The following is a 19,128-nucleotide window of genomic DNA, read 5'->3' on the forward strand; positions in this document are numbered from 1 at the left end:
ATGCCATTGGAGATGAAGCTTGTTCTCTCTCTCTCTCTCTCTCTCTCTATATATATATATATATATATATATATATATGTGTGTGTGTGTGTGTGTGTGTGTGTGTGTGTGTGTGTGTGTATTCCAGAGGATAAACTGCAGGAGTTAGCTCTCCTTCCACCATATGAGTTTGTGAGGGGTCAAATTATTGAATGAACTCATGCCATCAGGATACCCTTAAAGTCATCTTGCTAGCTGCTTTTAATTATTGTTTACATTTATTAATTTTTTTTGAGAAATTTGTAGGTTGGGTGTTTTGTTGGGGCCACTGGCTGCTCAATAATTGACATGGAGATGGAGACTTATTATTAATTATAAATGCTCAGCCTATAGCTTAGGCTTGTTACTAACTAGCTCTTAACTAACTAGCAACTTAATTAACTCATTTTTAAAAATCTACTCTCTAACAGTGTTGGTGCCTTTTTTCAGTACAGCATGTTCATCTCCTGCTTCCTCTGTCTCTGACTGGTGACTCCACCCTTCTTCATTTCCATGCTCTCTTTTGGTTTGCAGGTCCCACCTAACCTCTACTTGCCTAGCTATTTTCCATTTAGCCTTTTATTAAGCCAATGAGAGCAACAAATATTCACAGTGTACAAAAAGATTGTTCCACAGCAGAGAAAGGTCCTTTATATATGGTACTAGGGATTTTGATATTCATGGGGATGTTACAACTAACCCTTCATGGATACTGAGGGAGAGAGATAACCGTATATATTTATTTGATCAATTACCATTTGCTTCTATCATTGGAAAGAGCATAGGGTTACTTTTACTTCTTCTCAATTTTATTAACTGAGATTAGATAATTTCATCTACTCCCAGAGATGTGATTCTTTAATTCAGTTAGGTGACTTCACTACTAACACCAACAAAACTGTTAAAACATTACTATTTTCAAGTCTTACCAGGCTACATGTCAATCAACAAAACTTGAACCAAAACATTAAATGGCAATTGCTGATGCAGGTCAATTTGTAGAGCAATTGCCTAGTTTTTAAGAAATGCTGAATTTGAGTCCCAGCATCCCAAACTAAACAAAAGAAAACAAACTCCAAACAAAAATAATCTGTAACACCTCCCCCAAATCACCCCTCAAATCTCAAAATTGCGCAGAAATTCTTTATTTCCTAATTTAAGAAAACAAGAAGGCTAGCAGAAATAAACAGGACTTGTCTAGGATTGCGTAAATTATGTAAAGAATACTTAGATATAGGAGAACCCAAACATGTGTTAGAGGATAGAAGCCAGTTTATTTGGTAAAGTGGTACATGCAATCTAGTAGAATTTTCATTAAAGATGAGTGGGCTGGGAAAATCACATTGTATTTGGTAAGCAATAGAGTCATTGATTAACAGCTTAGAATACTAAAATTATATTTTATTAATAGATCATTTCAAATTATTCAAAAGCTTATACTGTTCAATATAGTGGTTATGACAACATGCCCGACAACCATGCCTTTTCATCTGGATACTGCAGGAATAAAATTAAGATGACATTCATGAACTTCTACATGACATTATTGTAGCGATGTTAGATAAATATCTGATGCACTTAGAAATTAAGGGAACCTCTTTTACATCAGGAATCTTGAAGGGTTTTTTGTTGTTTTTTCTAATTTTTTACCTAAATGTAAGATACAAAAGATGCATGCACACCACAGCACACATGTGGAGGTCATAGGACAACATGTGGAGTTGGATCTAGCCTTTTACTTTGGATGGAACTCAGGTCCTAACACTTAACAGCAAGTTCCTTCCAATGCTGAGTCATCTCACTGGCCCCCAAACTATGGTTTTAAGAATGTATTCATCTAACGAAATTGCCTTGGAAGATCACAACATTTCCACAACCCTGATATTTAGGCCCCCGACCTCTTCCTTAAACTTACAGGATCATTGAGAATGAGGAAATTCTCATCAGGTCCCAATTCACGACGAAGTTGAAAAAGCTGAAACTTTTCCCAGGGACAACCATATGCAGAGATGTGCTGCGACCTAGTGGTCTTTTCTTTGCCTAGCAAGTTGGAACAAGTTTGAAGTGGCATTTCTCCCCTCTGGGAATCACTGTCACATTTACAGGCTTCTCTTCATTATTTTTCAGCACACTGGAAGTTTTGTAATGTTCCCATAGTTAAACTGCACCCTCCCATCATCATTTAACACACTCACAATGCTGGCCAGGGAACTCGTGCTGAAAATGTGTGTTCACTTTGTTGACAGCCTACAGAAGACTGTCAGTTTGCTTCAGCTCGCCCTGTAGCTCAGTGGCTCTTTGTGGGCAGTATCCTGGACTTGCTTCTCCTTACTACCATAAGAAAGCAGCTGCTGGAGGACCACCTCCATCTGCTTCATCACTACTTTGTAATCATTCTATAGGCAGAGGACATTGTTGTGTCTTGCTGTACAAACCTGGTATGGGTCCATGGATGTCTAGGTGTATTCCTCACAGGGCACCAGTGACTCATTCATCCACTTTTCTGGCTCATCAAATCATTATGCTTAGTTTGTATCTGCATCTTTACATTCTTCTTGGGTGCCATGAGCATCTAGATGTTCCTAGGTTCTGTGGGCCTCTTAGGAGGCTTTGCTTTGTCTGATTTTTTTTATCTGACATGGTCGTCTTCAGCATAAATTCTTGAAACTCAATTTCCTGGCTAAGGGATGCCAGAAGAGACCAGGTACAGCACCACCCACAGACCACAGTCTGGTTTGGAATTTTGAGACAATGTCTCAGCTATGAATTGGAGATCCTCTTGAGCAGCCTCCTGAATGCCACGCCTTCCAACTTTATAGATTTTAACACACACATTCATAGGTTCAAAAATCACAACCACAATTAGGTTACATAATTGTTTAAAGTCCCAAATATTCTCTTTACAGGCTTGTCTTTATCTCATCTTTACTCCTGGGAAATGACTGGTCTTTCTCTCCTTTCATTGACACTATAATATTTCTCATCCAAGAATGTTAAATACATGACATCATATCTCATGTGACTTTTGCTATTGTCTTTCCTCATGAATATGTTCTTGAGATTCAATCAAGTTGCTGGGTTTACTTTTCTTTTTTACTGCTGAGTCATGTTTCTTGGTATGAAAAGATACTTTTGTTAAGAGTTCCCCTATAAGAAGATATTTGGAATGTTTTCAGTTTGGAGAGGGTAGGAAAAAAGCCACTATGAACATCAATTCATGGTTTTTTTTTTTTTTCTTTCTGCAGACATGTTTTCATTCTCTTGGTTATATACCCAGAAGTGAAACTGCTGGTTTTGGGTCATTTCCACATTTAATCACTGGAGTAACTTGACACACTTATTTTCTAAGGCAAGGAAATCATTGGATCCCTATATCAGCAGTATGATACACGAAGCTTCCAGTTTCTCCCCATCTTTGTCAGCACTTAGTATGATCTGTTATCCTCATCACTGTCATCATTGTCAGCATTATCTTAGTAGATGTAAAGTAGTAATGATTTATATTTCTTTACTGAGTAGTGATGATGAATACTTATTGTGCTTTTTGGCTATTTACAAAACTTCTTTGGATACAGCCAATGGTTGCTCAGGAACGAAGAATTGTGTTTTTTTTTTTCAAGAATGAGCACTATAATAGGTGATCCTAGACAATGCACTCAGCCTTAAACTCATGTATATATGGGCAAAACTAATTATACTCAGTATATTGTGTGTGTATTTGTATTGTGTATGTGTGTGTGTGTGTGTGTAAAACAATAATATTTATAGAAGAACAGGACAGGAAATTGACAGGGGATGTTGGGGGGAAACCACACAGGAGGAGGTAGAGGGAGGAGAGAGAGAGGTAAAAATGATGTAAATATAGGACTTATGCATGAAATTCTGAAAAATAGCATGAGTAAAAAAAAAAACAAAGGAAAACAAAACAACTTATAAGCAGAACTAATTTATTAGTTCAAAACCATAAATTGCCTCAGAGACATATTTAAAATAAGATTGACTTTACACTAAAGTCAGTTATTTACTCATTCCTTGCAGAAGTTCATTCTAGAGCATAGGAGGGACATGAACTTGTGATCTTTGGCTTTAGTTTGCTAAGTGCTGAGATTTTGGACATGTGCTCTCACATCTTATAGCTAAATTTTAAAAATAACTGCAAGCATTTTCTTAACTTATATAACCCCTTGGAAATAACTGCATTCTCAGTGTAACATTTAAAGATAGAGTATTGATTTTCTAATTTAATTTTGTTTACTTGTTCTCATTAACATTATCTGACTACAGAACTTCCCTTTTATATTGTGATTAAAATCCTTTTTGCAATTATTTTAATGTATTGTTTGTTGCTATCAAAGTTTTGGCATTAAGAATATTGACATTTCACACTCTGCCTGCATCATCTTTCAAAAGGCTTATGCTAATCAAAAATCTTCATTGATTTTTACTTTTGCAGTCTTAACCCCTATGTGATTGCACACCCAGGAGAAGAGACCCCTCTTCCTTCTATGTTTAGAATACAAACAAATATACCTAGAGGAATATATTCCTGTCTAAAGAGACAAATAATAAGTAGAAAGCATGGAGGTATATTCAAATACATACTTTGAAATAAATAAACTGTAATCAGACACCGTTAACAAAATTGCTGATTCCTCAAATTTGTGTTAATATTGATTGAGATATTCACAGTATGCAAAGAGTAATAATTACTTATGTCTGGAAAATTTCATGTTTCCTTAAAATTTTATTTGATGTTCATGAAGCTTCGGTAAATAGTGTTGATATCAGTTTCAAAATGATTCCATCATTGATACTCCTACCTCCATACATACTTGTGTGACTTTTTCTCATATTATACAAGGGATAGATTTTGTGGCCAATAGTAAATGAAAAAAGTAATAATGCTCCTGAGATTATGTTATAAATGACAATTTGTTTTCTATTTTTGATCTTTCTCTGTAAACACACTGTCTTACATAAGAGTGTAACTTCCTGGTAACCATCACATGCGATTGTAAATCGATTCTTCAGAATCTATTTCCTGGTCAAGAGTTTGACTGCCACATTCTGGGAGCCCTGGATTAAACTACCCTTCTAAGCTCGTCAGAGATCCCTGATTTAGCAGAAACCTTGTGGGATAATAAATAGAACTTTTAGATGCTGAGTTTTAGAATAACTTGTTACACAGTAGTAGATAGCCAATACAAATATGAAAGCTTTAGACATTTCAAAGAATTTCTAAATGGGAACATAACCTTTGGTACAAGTGTGAAACACTGTATTCATTCTAATTTTGCTGGTTGATCTGGAAAACCTTATATGGTGTACCATTCTTTTTTTCACTTTTTTTTTCATTTTATATCCTGGCTGCTGCCTCCTCCCATCAACCTCCCTTCCTAGTCCTTCTTCCCCATCCATCCCTCCCAACCCCAATCTCCTCCTTTCCCATCTCCAACCAGGAAAGGGCAGTTCTCCTACTGAGTATCAATAAATCATGACATATCAAGTTGCAGTAAGACTAAGCAGATGGTGTCGTTCTTAAAACATAGGGATGAACACATGTATGCACAAAATCTTATAATCGCTTTTTTGTGCATGAGACAGGAGTTGAATTTGTATTCAAACTATTTTTAGATTTATTTATTTATGTATGTGTATATTTATTTATTGTGTGTGTGGGGGGGTGTGTTGGTGTGGGTGTGTGTCTGTGTGTGCATTGCCATGGTGTTCACATGGAGATCAGGGGCAACTTTGGGGAGATGGTTCTTTCTTCTTTACCCATTGAGCTACTTCACTGCTCCTCAGTCTAGTCATGAAGTTTGTATTCAGAGTGGCCTTGGAATTGGACCAATCCTCCTGTGTCAGTCTCCTAAATCATAAAATTGCACCCAGACCTCCACCCAACTGCAGAAATAAATATTTAAACAAATATCCATATGGACTCTGGTGGTTTCTATTCTCAGCCATCTTGGTGCTGGAAAGTGAACCCTGGTCCACTGTAAGGGCAGCACCTACTCTTAACCACTGAGCCATCCCTCCAGCCTCAGAGAGTACCATTAAGGGATGCTTTGAAAATTGGAGTATGGAGGACAGCTTTTAGTTTTTCATTGTCACAATGCTTGGGGATGATTTTGACACCTAATAAGACAAAGGGAATCCTGAGGTACTAGAGGCTCTGCAATATAGTGGCAGAATAAGTTTGAGACAAGATAAAAACCGATTTCACCTCTATGTTTGAAGCCAAATAAACCTTTGCAGGACAAGCTTGTTCATACTACCTGTTTCCTGTAAAAGCTAGGAAAGGGACTTTCTCCAGCTTCCAATTCATGAGATGCCACACTCTGCTATATGACCTTCCTGAGATGGCACTAAAATTTTGAAAAGACAACCCACATGAGTGGCTCTCAGCTGAGTATGGTCCCTTGTGCCAAGAGTAAGGATTAGATGAGATGTATGCAGAGTTCCTGAGAACTTATAGAATGTTAGAAATGCTGTGTGAGCTGTGTCTCAGGTTGTAAAACTTAGCACCTCACTTCACTTCCAGCATGATGTCCTTCCTGCTGGTGCTTAATTCCTAATAAAGACTCACTTGAGTTGGAATTGCTTGCTTCTTTCTGGCTTCTATTATCAAACCGAGTGAAAAATCCAAGCTGACCACATTATGATCTGCTGCAGAAATATGAAGAAGGAATTCAGCTGACTATGACAAAGCTATACCTGGAAGAAACCAAGAGGATAAAGCCAAGGCTTAAAGAGTCATGGTGATAATGGCTTTTGAATATTAGCCGTTTCCTGCTATGAATTTCTCAAGTGCTATTGTAGCTTTTCCATCATCCATTGGGCACAATTTCCCCTATACAATTAAAGTATTTGTTTAACTTTCTCCAACTGCGCTAACAACAGACATAGTCAAGATCCCTAATTTCAGGCCTTTCTGTAATTTTTGTAATTAGCAGTATCTGGCCAGGACCTTCTTCAGACAAAAGTTATCTTATCTGAGATACTCTCCAAACTTTCTAAGAACAGACTTAAGCATCCAGACTATCTGTTTGAGAAGGCCTGGCGGATGTGCTAATTAAGCTTAACCTTCTCCTTTCCAAAATCTTATCTCTAGTTTTAGATCTACCTTTAACAATTAACTCAGTGTTTCTACTTACAGGTACATCAAGCTGTAATGCAGGCTGCCCAGCCATGGAATGCACTCCCCTGCCCTATCAGAAAATGGTGGCAGCTGAGAAAGTTTGGACAGATAAGGAGCCAAAGGAAAATAAGGCAGTTTTATTTTCACTTGTCACTGATAGGCTCCTAACAGTTTACCTAAGCACTTGTAAGAATGTAGTTTGAGTACATACATTCCCTTTCTCAGATCTATTAACCAAATTTAGCCCTCAGTTGGTTCATTCCCCATTAGCCACTTCCCTTTGCAGATGATAGTTGACAATTACTGCTCTTTTGTGTGGACCTTATTGCTCCTCCTTTTGACCCTGAGGGAATTCAAGCCTGGAGACTTTGCCTTAGCTGGAGCATTGCTATTGCATGGATGTATAACTGTAAACCTCAGAGACCTGAAGAGAACTAGATTGGAGGACTAGAAGAAAGAACTAGAAGAACAAGATGGAAGATGAGGAAGAGCCAGGTGGGGAAGAACAAGATGAGAAAGAAGGATATGAGAGAGGAGCTAAAATGAGAAAGAACTAGATAGATGAGAACCCAGATGGGGAGAAACTAGATGAAGGAACTAAGTAACACTTGGATGCAATAGCAGAAAAATGTAGAGCAGAATCAGGCAAGAAAGGAGCTAGGCATGAGAACAGAGATGAAGCTGTATATAGAGAGAACTAACTCAGAAGAATAAAGTGAATGGACTAAAGAGTTTTGTGCACATAGATTCATTTCATATAGTCTAAGATGAGATTATCAGCTGGTTGTAGATTCTTCCACGGACCCTGGGAGAAGGCCATTAATGGGCTGGACCCTAATAGTCTTCATTAATGATCATCACTGACTACTCACAACCATTATAATGAAGCATTTTTCCGTGTCACAGGTGACTTTCATATACCTCCTCCAGGAGGAAAATCTAAAATAGGGAGAAAAATCCCAAAAATTTCTGGACCTTGAATATAGCACCAATTTCCTATATAGGAAAAGTGTTTTTATATGATTTTAACCTTTCAGAAATTCTGCTACTTTGAAAAACAAGGGAAAATTTTTACTTTATTTACTTTTGAACTTAGTCTATGCTTACTTACCATTTCTGAGCATTGTGTCATCACTGCCTTTGCTCATTTGTGACGTGTGAGCTGTTGATAAAATCTGCACTTGTAGTTTTCCCATATATGGTGATTCACTTCATTTTCACGATGATTCTGTGGCTCTGTTTCCTTAGAAATTTTGAAGTTTTAAGTCTACATGCAAGTAGGGCTACAGTTAATTTAATATTTACTAATCGTAAAGCCACATGTCTTCATTTTAAGTACTACTCCATTAAGTCTACTATTATATACATGTCCTGCTGCTTGGCTTTATGTAACTGTGTGTAGACAGATTATAGTTTTGTAATTTTTTTCATTTTAGAATCAAACAAGAAATTATAAAAATGCTATGTAGGTGGAGTTTTCCTGCCTGGCCCACAGTCAGGACAAATCTCTCTCACCCACCAAGCCCATAGATGCTAAGAACCGACCAAGTAAACACACATAAACTTATATTGTTTACAAACTATATGGCCGTGGCAGACTTCTTGTTATCTACTTCTTCTATCTTAAATTAACTCATTTCTATTAATCTATACTTTGCCACATGGCTCATGGCTTACCAGTACCTTACATCTTCCTTGTCATGGCCATGGCTGGCAGTCTCTCTCCTCAGCCTTCCTATTCCCATAATTCTCCTCCTCCTTGTCCCGCCTACCCTATCCTTCCTGCCTGGCTACTGGCCAATCAGCATATTTTACCCAATCAGGGCAACACATTTGACATACAGAACATCCCACAGCAATGCTAAGAGAAGGAAAGGTATTGAATGAATAAAAAATTGTCTTAAAAAAAGTATGAACCTGTGAGAGACGAGCTTCTACTGCATCATTTATCTCTGTCTATAGTTATGCTAAAGCAGTCCGTGGCTTAAAGAAGTCCTTACTCAACCTTGTTTTCTTTGGAAAACTGCACTTTATCACTCACATACATCTTCTTCCTTCCTGAATGTCTTGAAAGGACTGTGTATCATCTCTTATCACTGCTAACATTTCTCTGTTCTCAGTGACTTGTAATACATCTTCTGCCCCCACCATTTTAATGAAAATGCTCTTTCAAACTATTCTAACAGTGCAACAGCATCTTCTCAGCTCTCGTCCTGCTGAATTTCTTTGTAGCCTCATATGCTTTTATGTTTCTGTTAGCATTTATTAACTATATGTAACAATGGGTTTCATTACTACATCTTTCTACATGTACACTATACACCTTTGAGTATCTCTTACCACTGGAACTTTGGGGGGGGGGGGTTCAAGACAGGGTTTCTGTGCATAGCCCTGTCTGTCCTGCATCTCACTCAGTAGCCCAGGCTGGCCTCAGACTCACAGAGATCCACCTGGCTCTGCCTCCCAAATGCTGGGATTAAAGGCATGTGCCTCCACTGCCCGGCAGAACTTTTTTTATTTTGCTTGATTTCTATAAGATTGAGCTCTCCTGGTTCTCACCTTTCTCATTATCTCTGACTCATTTCTTCTACTTCATCATAGAAAATTTTAAAAAGAACGTTTTTCTATTTGTGTCATTAGCCTTTTCATAGGATTCAGTCCTATATTCTTATATATCCTGGTTACTTATATATAACATCATCCCTGTGGAATTAATTTCTATGTGTTGTGTCTAAAATTGAATTTATCTTTCCTCAAGCCAGCTACTATTCCTCTTTCCTAGATAGGTGCTGTAGTTTGAATATGAAATGTCCTTCACAGGTTCATACTTTGAAAGATTGTCTCCAGGATGGTGTTTTGGGAAATTTCAGAACCTTACACAGATGTGGCCTAGTTGGCAAAATTAAGTGACTAGGGGTGGAACTTATCCAGGTTCCTGCTTCATCTTTAGCTTTCTGGTCTGCCATAGCACATTGACTCTCTGTCATATTTCCATCAACATGGTTGAGCTTCTTTCTCCTCAATGATTTCCCTACTATGAGGGTCTGAAAACCTCTGATCCTGTGAATCAAAATAGATCTCTTCTTCCTTCACTTACCTAGATCAGGAATTATGGTCACAATGATGCTAATATACCTAATATAGTCATTTAGCATGCTCACTAAATTACTGAAAGTAAAAAAAGGCACAACTCTCACTTTTCATAAATAATCAATTATCAAACCCTACTCATTCTTCTTTACAAAATCTCATAAATAATTTAAGTTCTCACTGCAACTGTCACTATTTTAGGCAATCATTTTTGCCTGTGTATCCTTGGCATCTGGTCTTCTGTGAAGCTCCAATGTGGAAACTGCAGTTTACAGTCAGTTTTTGACTTTATCACTTACTCCATAGTCTTGTAAAAGCTACGTAGTGTAGACTTTCTTTGTGCTTTTTCTCTTGTACAGAATAACGAGATCAAGTACATTCAGTATATAGAGTGTTGTGATGAAAAGAAAACCCATTAGAAAGTGCCTCAATGTGCCTCATATGGCTAACTACTTGATGACTGTGAGCATTATTAGTTTACAGATATATCACAAGTTTTTAGCAATGTTTATGTTTTTTTAAATTTAAAATTCTCTAGTGTTCTCTGCTTTTAGGAAAATTTACAAGTAGGCTAATTGTTTAGGTCCATTTGATGTGACATTTTTGCACAAATTAAGTGTGAGAAATGCATTGACTTTTACCATGCTCTGTTTGGAGTATTTGGATAAACTGTGTCATAATAACCATTATGCTCTGTGTCAGAATATATATTAAACATTTGTATCTTTTTTATTTTTCTGTTTTTGTTTTATTTGAGACAGGATTTCTCAGCGTACCTTTGGAGCCTGTCCTGGAACTTGCTCTGTAGACCAGACTAGCCTCAAACTCACAGAGATCTATCTGCCTCTGCCTCCTGAGTGCTGGAATTAAAGGCGTGCGCCATCACTGCCCAACATAAACATTTGTAACTTACAATATAATTTTTACTCATTGAATAACATGCATTTTGTCTGTGAAGTCTGACTGATGTGACCTCACATTTCTGGGTAAGATACAGTACTTCATGACTATAATTGCCATTCCTTTGATGTATATATCAGTCATGTCTTAGATGCTCTATATATTTTTAGTATCAGTTAATTAAGTTGTTCCTTAGGAGACAAAAAAATATATCTTTACTGCCATTCCAAAATGAAGTATCACCTTTGAGGATATTTCTTAGAATAGCCCTGTTCACAGTAGAATAAGAAAATCTTTTTCTTTGGAAGTACACAGGTTTGTTTTTTTTTTTCTATTTGTAATAATATTCCTACTTTTTTTCTTTTTCTTTCTTTTTATTATTTTTTTGGAGCTGAGGATCGAACCCTGGGCCGCGCCTTGTGCTTGCTAGGCAAGTGCTCTACCACTGAGCTAAATCCCCAACCCCTATTCCTACTTTTATGTTTTTCCATTTATGTGTATTTTACAAGCATTTACTGAGATATTTGAAGGTAAGTGATCTCTTCTCCTTGACTAGTTGCAACTTAAATATCCAAGATGGAGAGATTTCTACCACTATTCTTACTACCCTTGTGTTGGACAAAACCTGTATGTTTTAAGTGGTTGTAAGCTAGTCAAGGGTTATGTACACCCTCTAACTTGTTCAGTGCTCAAATTCAGTCAATGGTCATGGCTAACAAGAAGAATGCAACCTTGTCATCCTTGCCAATTTTCAGAGCATTTTTGCAGACAGATCAGTAGCAAAGTAGAAAAATTCAGAACTGGAGAGGAAAATGGGGTACAGGAGCAGTGGAGAGAGATGAGATTGTCAGGTGGAGAAGAGGGTGGGGTGTGCTGGAGAAGCAACTTCTCTGGATCCTCATTATCTTCTGCTTTTTGTAAACCTCTCTGTGTGTAAGAGGATGTCATCAGACCCTGGAGATAGGCACTCCATTTAAACCCATAAGAAGCTCTAAACAAGTTATCAGGAACCAGCTGAACACAGTACAATCAGGAAGATCTCCATTCTCTTACATCAATCAGGCTTTGCAGGCTTCTCACCTTGTCTTTACCCTCCATCCTCTTTGCCAGATTACATTCCTTACACTTTGCTCTGTCTCTCACTCCCTCCCGTCCTTTTGTTTTCTTTGACCTGCTGTTAAAAAAGATCTGTGACCCCTGCTCATTAACAGCAGCCAAAGCAGCAGGTGGCGAAGCAGCAGGGTGCAGGCCTACCTATAATGGTGCAGGGAGGTCAAAGGATGAATTTTCATAAAGAAAGATTGCCAGTAGACTAGCAATGAACATGACATGTTGTCATTTGTTTATTAGAACTGAAAAAAATAAGAAGTCCTTCAAATTCTCCTCTACACCATACCTCCTTTCTCACTGCTCCCCAGCAATTCCTCAACTAGGCATATTATAGCTGGCTTTTGTCACAGAATTGAAAGTATACTTTTAATTAATAAAGCTGCTCAAAAAGAATAACGATCTAATTGGTTTTGATAGATGAGCCTATCATATCAGTTAAATCAAACCTGTACGCTGACAGAATGCTATAGTATTTCTTTAACCATCTGCTAAAGAGTACTTGCTGTTTTCAGTATGCTTATGGAATGTCTGCAGAAACTGATGACATGGGTTCAGCCTTCAAATAGTTGACTGTGTACTTGATATAATAGAACACACAATGGGAATTCTTTAATAAGTAAAATTATCAACAAATGTAGGTTGATTTTATAACAATTTGGGCCCCTACTAAAGACTGAACTCAGTAGTGGTGGCAATGAATGCAAAGTTATGTCATGAAACCATGTAAGTAATTAATTTTACAAGAGAGAAAAAAATGAAGGATTAATACTGATACTGAAGCATGGTGCTCTCTAAAAGCCAAGGGGGTAAATTCTGACTTGCAATCCATACCACTTTCTGATTAGGCAGGGTGTCCTAGGCTTAGCATTTTTGCATGTGTTCTTACATGTGATTATCCTAAGAGCTTTGTAACGATACTAATGCTCAGAAGGATTATGTAAGTAGATCAAAGTTACTCAGCTGGAAATTGATTGCCTAGATTCTAATACTTTATTGCTGACTCTGAATCCAGTTCTTACTTTGATTATCCTCATCTAAACAGAAAGGAAACCTGGGGAAGAAACTCAGCAATAGAATATTGAAAGTTGAAAGTAAAAATACAGCTGAGACTCAAACAATGTAAGAAGGGACCAACTTTTAAATTTAGACAAGGAGTGGGGTTTGTTTTTCATGAAGGAAACCAACTAGCAGATACATGCTAATTCTCACATGGGGAGAGCACTTTGTGGAAAGAAACTTCAGAAGCATTTTGACATTCTTTACATTCAAGATTAGACACATATTATTCAGGTTACAGTGTTTTCTTTGGTAAGTTATGATTAGTGGCTTTGTCTAATAATGATGTGTGGAAATTGAATTCACAGTAATGTGACTTCTATTTGTAATATACATTCTTTTTGCATTCTTACAATTTGAGGTCTGTCGCCAAGAAAAGAGGAAAATAATTAGCAATCACCAGTGGGAGTTTAATATTTTAATTCTCCAGCTGTTGTGCAAAATGTTTTGTGCAATAGATTAAATTAGTCATAAAATAGGGAATCAGAATAATGCATCTACATTACAGAGCCTTTGAAACATTCACTGCAGGTAGAAATTGATGGGTAGACTCTCTAGTTTTTGCTACTATTTTAAGGGAGTGCGGATACTGAAAGTCTTTCAAAGTATTCACCATATTGAGAGAAAATAGTAAAATCATAAAATATGTAGACTTAACAGAATGAAATTTAAATAATAATTATAAAAATATTTTTTGAGTAAAATTTAAAAATAAATGTATAAATTTAACATCTGTCCATCTCACTGGGCAATAAATAAAATTTAGTGACAAATAATAACCTGGCATTTTTTTTGTCAAAGAATGACAAAGGGTTAAAATATTTAATATGCAAGGAAAATTTATAAATCAAGTCTGTAAACAAAACAGTGTATAACAAAAGAATGTAAGCACAAATAAATGTTCCAGAAGTTCCTTTATTAGTCAAAAAAGAAAGAAAAGATAAAGAAAGAATGTTCTTGGAAATAAACATGCCATGAGTTTTATCTTCCATAATTTAGATATACAAAATGATAATACACATAAAATTAGACCACATATAGAGCTATATTCTTGTCATTCTTGCATGTGAGAGGCTGAGACATGTGAAACAGGAATTCGAGGCTAGTCTACACTACATAGTGAGGCCTTATCTCAACCTGTGTCAGGATTGAATTATATCTTTTTGAGTCATTGGTCAAAGGACTCTCATGGAACCCCTACAATATCACAAGCTATTGCCAATGTTATTGATTATTCTCTACAAGTTGATGGTAAGACCCTATGCTGAAATCAACCTTATTTATGTAATCATACACAGAGAGGTCAAGCTTGTGCCCAAATAGAGGCCTTACCCCTAATGACTAGCATTCATGGTGCTGGACACTGCCAAAGAAAAAAGGTACTCATCAATATTGTACAGCTGCAAACATATGACCTATATAAGTGACCTTCCTGCAAGGTGTACTGGTGCAATAGAGGCACAAATGTTATGTGAGTACCCAACCACTTTTAATAATTATAATTAAGGCCCATAAGATGGAACCCATACCTGATACTGCTGAAGTAGCCAATAATCTGAGACTAGACAGGACATAGGCATAGGGAAAAACCTACTATTATTACTTTTCTAAAAGAACATAGCAATTAAATGACTTCTAATTACATATTGCTAGACTCATAGATGGCGACTTTCTCATCCCTTGTCAGAGAAGCTTCATCTTACAGTAGATGGGAATAACATGGAGAACAACAATTGCACAATGTACAGAGAGTGAAAGACTTTAGAGGACTCAGTTCATCAAGGCACAGGGATCATGCAGAAGAGGAGGGAGAAAGATTGTGTTAGCCAGAGAGGATGGAAGACACCAAAGAAGCAGTGTCTTCCAGATACAAGAGAGGTGCACATAGGAAATTTCAAAAGCTGTGAGAACATGCATAAGACCTGCACAGGTTCAAGCTTGATGGGGATCCAAGTACTGAAATGGGAAGTGGAAAGGGAATCATAGCCCTAACCAAGAAGCTACTTACAATTTGATACCTACTGGGAATGGAAAATCAGTCTTCTCAAATGAAGTGCCACTGTGAATATTAACCACACTCTAGGGCAGGACCCATGCTTAGAAACAGTTGCCTAACACAAAGTTAACTGCATTTTTTTGTGGACTTTGTGTTCCATTTTGTTTTGTTTTGCCATTTTAATCTTATTGTTTTGTTTGTTTGTTTTGATTTTCGTGTGTGTGTGTGTGTGTGTATGTGTGTGTGTGTTTGAGAGTAGGAGAACATAAAGTTGTGTGGGGAGGGAGGTTGGGGGATCTGGAAGGTCTTGGGGGAGTGGAAAAACATGATAAAATATATTTTATGAAAGAAATTTACATGGGAAATGAATCAAACCTCCTGTACAAATAAATAAGAGAATGCAATCAGAAAGGCACAGGCACGCTCAAAAAGACCAACTACTGTTCTGACTAGAGATAGAATAGAGACATATCTACAGGCATAACTGGGTTCCAATTTTCGATGCAGGCAAAAGTCACAAGGTTTGATTACTGGATAAAAAGGGCCTGTGGCCTTACTTGCATGCAGGTACAGATCTACAACTATATACTCCTTATCTGAAAATGCATACCTATCAGGCTCGCCTGCGCCTTGAGCTGCACAAGGCAACACCTTTCTTCCTATGACTATATATCCTCATTCTTTTTTATGAAGAAGACAACCCAACTCTAAGAGCTTTTGTTTAAAAAGAAAAATGCTAATTGTATTCAATGAAAATGTGTAATACTTAAACATTTCATTTCTTTTAAAAAGTAGTTTTTAGCTATTCTCTGAGAATTTCATGTATGTGCAAAATGGAATATGATCATATCCACCCCGTCATTTTCCCCTCCAATTCTACAATACATCACCCATCCCAAATATTGCGTTTTGTCTAAGTAAAGCTGTCCACGTGCACATGGATGTGGGACCTGCTACTGGAGCATGGGCAATCTCTCTGGGGCTGCACTCCAGAGAAAACTGACTCTCCCTCTCCCAGATACCATCAACTGGGTTTATGGGTCTGTTAAGATGGCTCTGCAGGTAAAGGTCCTGCTGCCAACCTTGATGGATCTGAGCTAACTCCCCAGACTCACATGGTAGACGTGAACCTAGGTTATTCGCTGACCTCCACAAGAACTCTGTGGCACACACAGGCATACAGGCACACAGACACACAGGCACAAACATATACACATATGTAACATGCGCACACACAAATAAATGAATGTTATGTATTTTTAAGCTGTATGGATTCATGGAGAACACATAGCTGTTTTGGTGCACTGTGAAATGCCTAAGTGCAGCTCATTAGCAGATGCATTACCTCACATACTTAGCCTTTTCATGGTGAGAATGCTTAAAAGTTACTTTGTTGCAATGTTCAAGCATATAATTGTTAGATTTGGGGGTTTGAGAGGATTAGTGGGGGTTAGAGAGAGGCACTGAGTTGAGTCATCCTTCAGGCAAGAGCTTTCAGAACACCTGCAGGCAGGCGGCACAGCATGATGGGGGATGAAGTAGAAAGTGTCAGACCTGTCTGGGGAATGCAGAACCTGCTCTTTTAAGGTCTCCTCTGAGAGGATTAGGTGGGAGAAGCAGTGTTGTGACAAGAGGAAATGAGTCTAAGGTTGACTGACATCAGCTAACTAGACTAACAGACACTGTTTTCTTGGGTTTCTGGCTGAGGCAGGTGTGTGAAGTCTCAAGGACATTTCTGGACAAGGGCCATCTGGAAGAACAAAGGGCCCAGCTAGTTCTCTTTTGTGTTTTCAGTCTTTCTTCAGGGACACTTTTTATTCTTCCTGAAGTATTACCTTTACATTTTACTTCAGAAAAGGTCCATTTTATTTAAGTTCTCTTTCATTTTTCTATAAAAGGAAATTCTGAATGAAAGAATATTTCAGTGTCAGACAATAAATTAAGATTTGCATTCTATTAGCATTTCAATTTATTGTTACATTGATTTTTTTTTCCATCACTGTACTGGAAAATTATGTTTTCTATTTAGTAGTCATTCCTTTTATATATTTTAAAGTATTTTTAATTAAAATTTATTTTGATTTCTTGTTGAAATCAGGGAAACTGAAAAAAATATCAAGGACAATACAAAGAGTAGCTAGCAAACACTTTTTACCCTTTATCATATAAAATGTAGGTTACACCTTGACATGTTGTCTGTACTTGCATACTGTTATACTTTACTCATGCTGACCTCTGTTGTCCTTTCTACTGAACTCCTTGTTTTTCTCAATAATCCTTTTTCTGCTGTCATGGATTCTACATATATCTCTCCAGTCTTTCAGTCTCTCACCTCTAGCTTGTAATTTGGTTGCTTAGAGAAAGAAATATCAAAAGGACAAATCCACAGGAAAGAAAACAACTTATTCTTGCATGCAGATGTTACAGTATGCCATTCCAAAGTCTTCAGAGAAAACTGATGATAATCACTTTTAACAGAGCACAAGGATCCAAAAGCAACATGGAGGTATCAGTAGCTTTCCTATAGTCAACAAAGAGAGTGCTAAGATAGACATTTGAAATCTGGATTCCACATTGAGAAAAAAAAAAAAACATGTAGCATTTGATATGATCCTCCTATTACCTCCTCTCCCTGGTCTTCATATATTTTTCCTTCCCCTTCATCATCAGCTTTCTGCTTTCATGTCCTGAATAGTAATTTCTTTAAGACCATTTCTTGTTCCTTTCTGTCTATTACTAACATTTTTTTGTGTGTGTATGGGTGTGTCTCTGTGTGTGTGTATCTCTGTATCTCTCTCTCTCTCTCTCTCTCTCTCTCTCTCTCTCTCTCTCTCTCTCTCTGTGTGTGTGTGTGTGTGTGTGTGTGTGTGTGTGTGTGTGTGTGTATTACAATCCTACTAGGTGAGGTGTTCCTTAACTTATCATACTTCGGATAAAGTGTTTATAGTCTCTGCCTTCTGTACACATGTTTCCACTTCATTCTCATTATTTTTGCATTCCATGATTTATCCTCAATGGACTTCCCATTCTATTCTAGGGTCTCTAATCTTCTTTTAAATATTTCTCAGCCTTTTGATTTCTCAAGACTGCATATTAAGTTTAATTCAGAACTATCTCGGAACTATGTACCAGATAATGCCTGTTGTTTATTCCATTTATATCTCACAATTTTTCATTCTTGGTGTTTTATTTGGTTTTTAAAAATAAATAAAAAAGAAGATGAGAGTAAAAAATAATGATAAAAACATAGAAAAACTGCTTTTAAAAGTAAGATGATGTATTAAAAACAATGTTGACTGAAGAAAGAGCTCAATGTTACAGCATCTGCCGACATTGTCAGACTCTTGGGTTTAATTATCAGAACTTCAACAAACTAATGGCCCTGGAGATAGCACACAAAACTCTTGCTCTGACAATTACTTTCTGCAAAGTACAAGGATACAATATCAACATGTGAAAAGCAGGAACTTTTGTATGTACCAATAAAAGGCCCCTGAGAAATAAACAAGGAAAACAATCACATTTACAGTAACCTGAAACGTAAGCAAAGATTTTGTTAAAGACATATATTTTTCTGATCATCTTCTATTTTCAAGATGTATCCTGGGTGCATGAACTGGCTTTTTGGAGCCAGTCCCCTGTGGTGGGATGCCTTGCTCAGCCTTGATGCAGGGGTAGTGGCTAAGCCCTGCCTCAACTTGGTATGCCAGACTTTGTTGACTACTTTAGAGAGGCTTTACTCCCTCTGAGGAGTGGATGTGGGGTGGGTGGTTTGGGGGAGGTAAGAGGGTGGGAGAACAGGAGGGAGAGGAAACTG

The sequence above is a fragment of the Onychomys torridus genome, chromosome X (assembly GCF_903995425.1).
Source record: "Onychomys torridus chromosome X, mOncTor1.1, whole genome shotgun sequence".
NCBI classification, from domain to species: domain Eukaryota; kingdom Metazoa; phylum Chordata; class Mammalia; order Rodentia; family Cricetidae; genus Onychomys; species Onychomys torridus.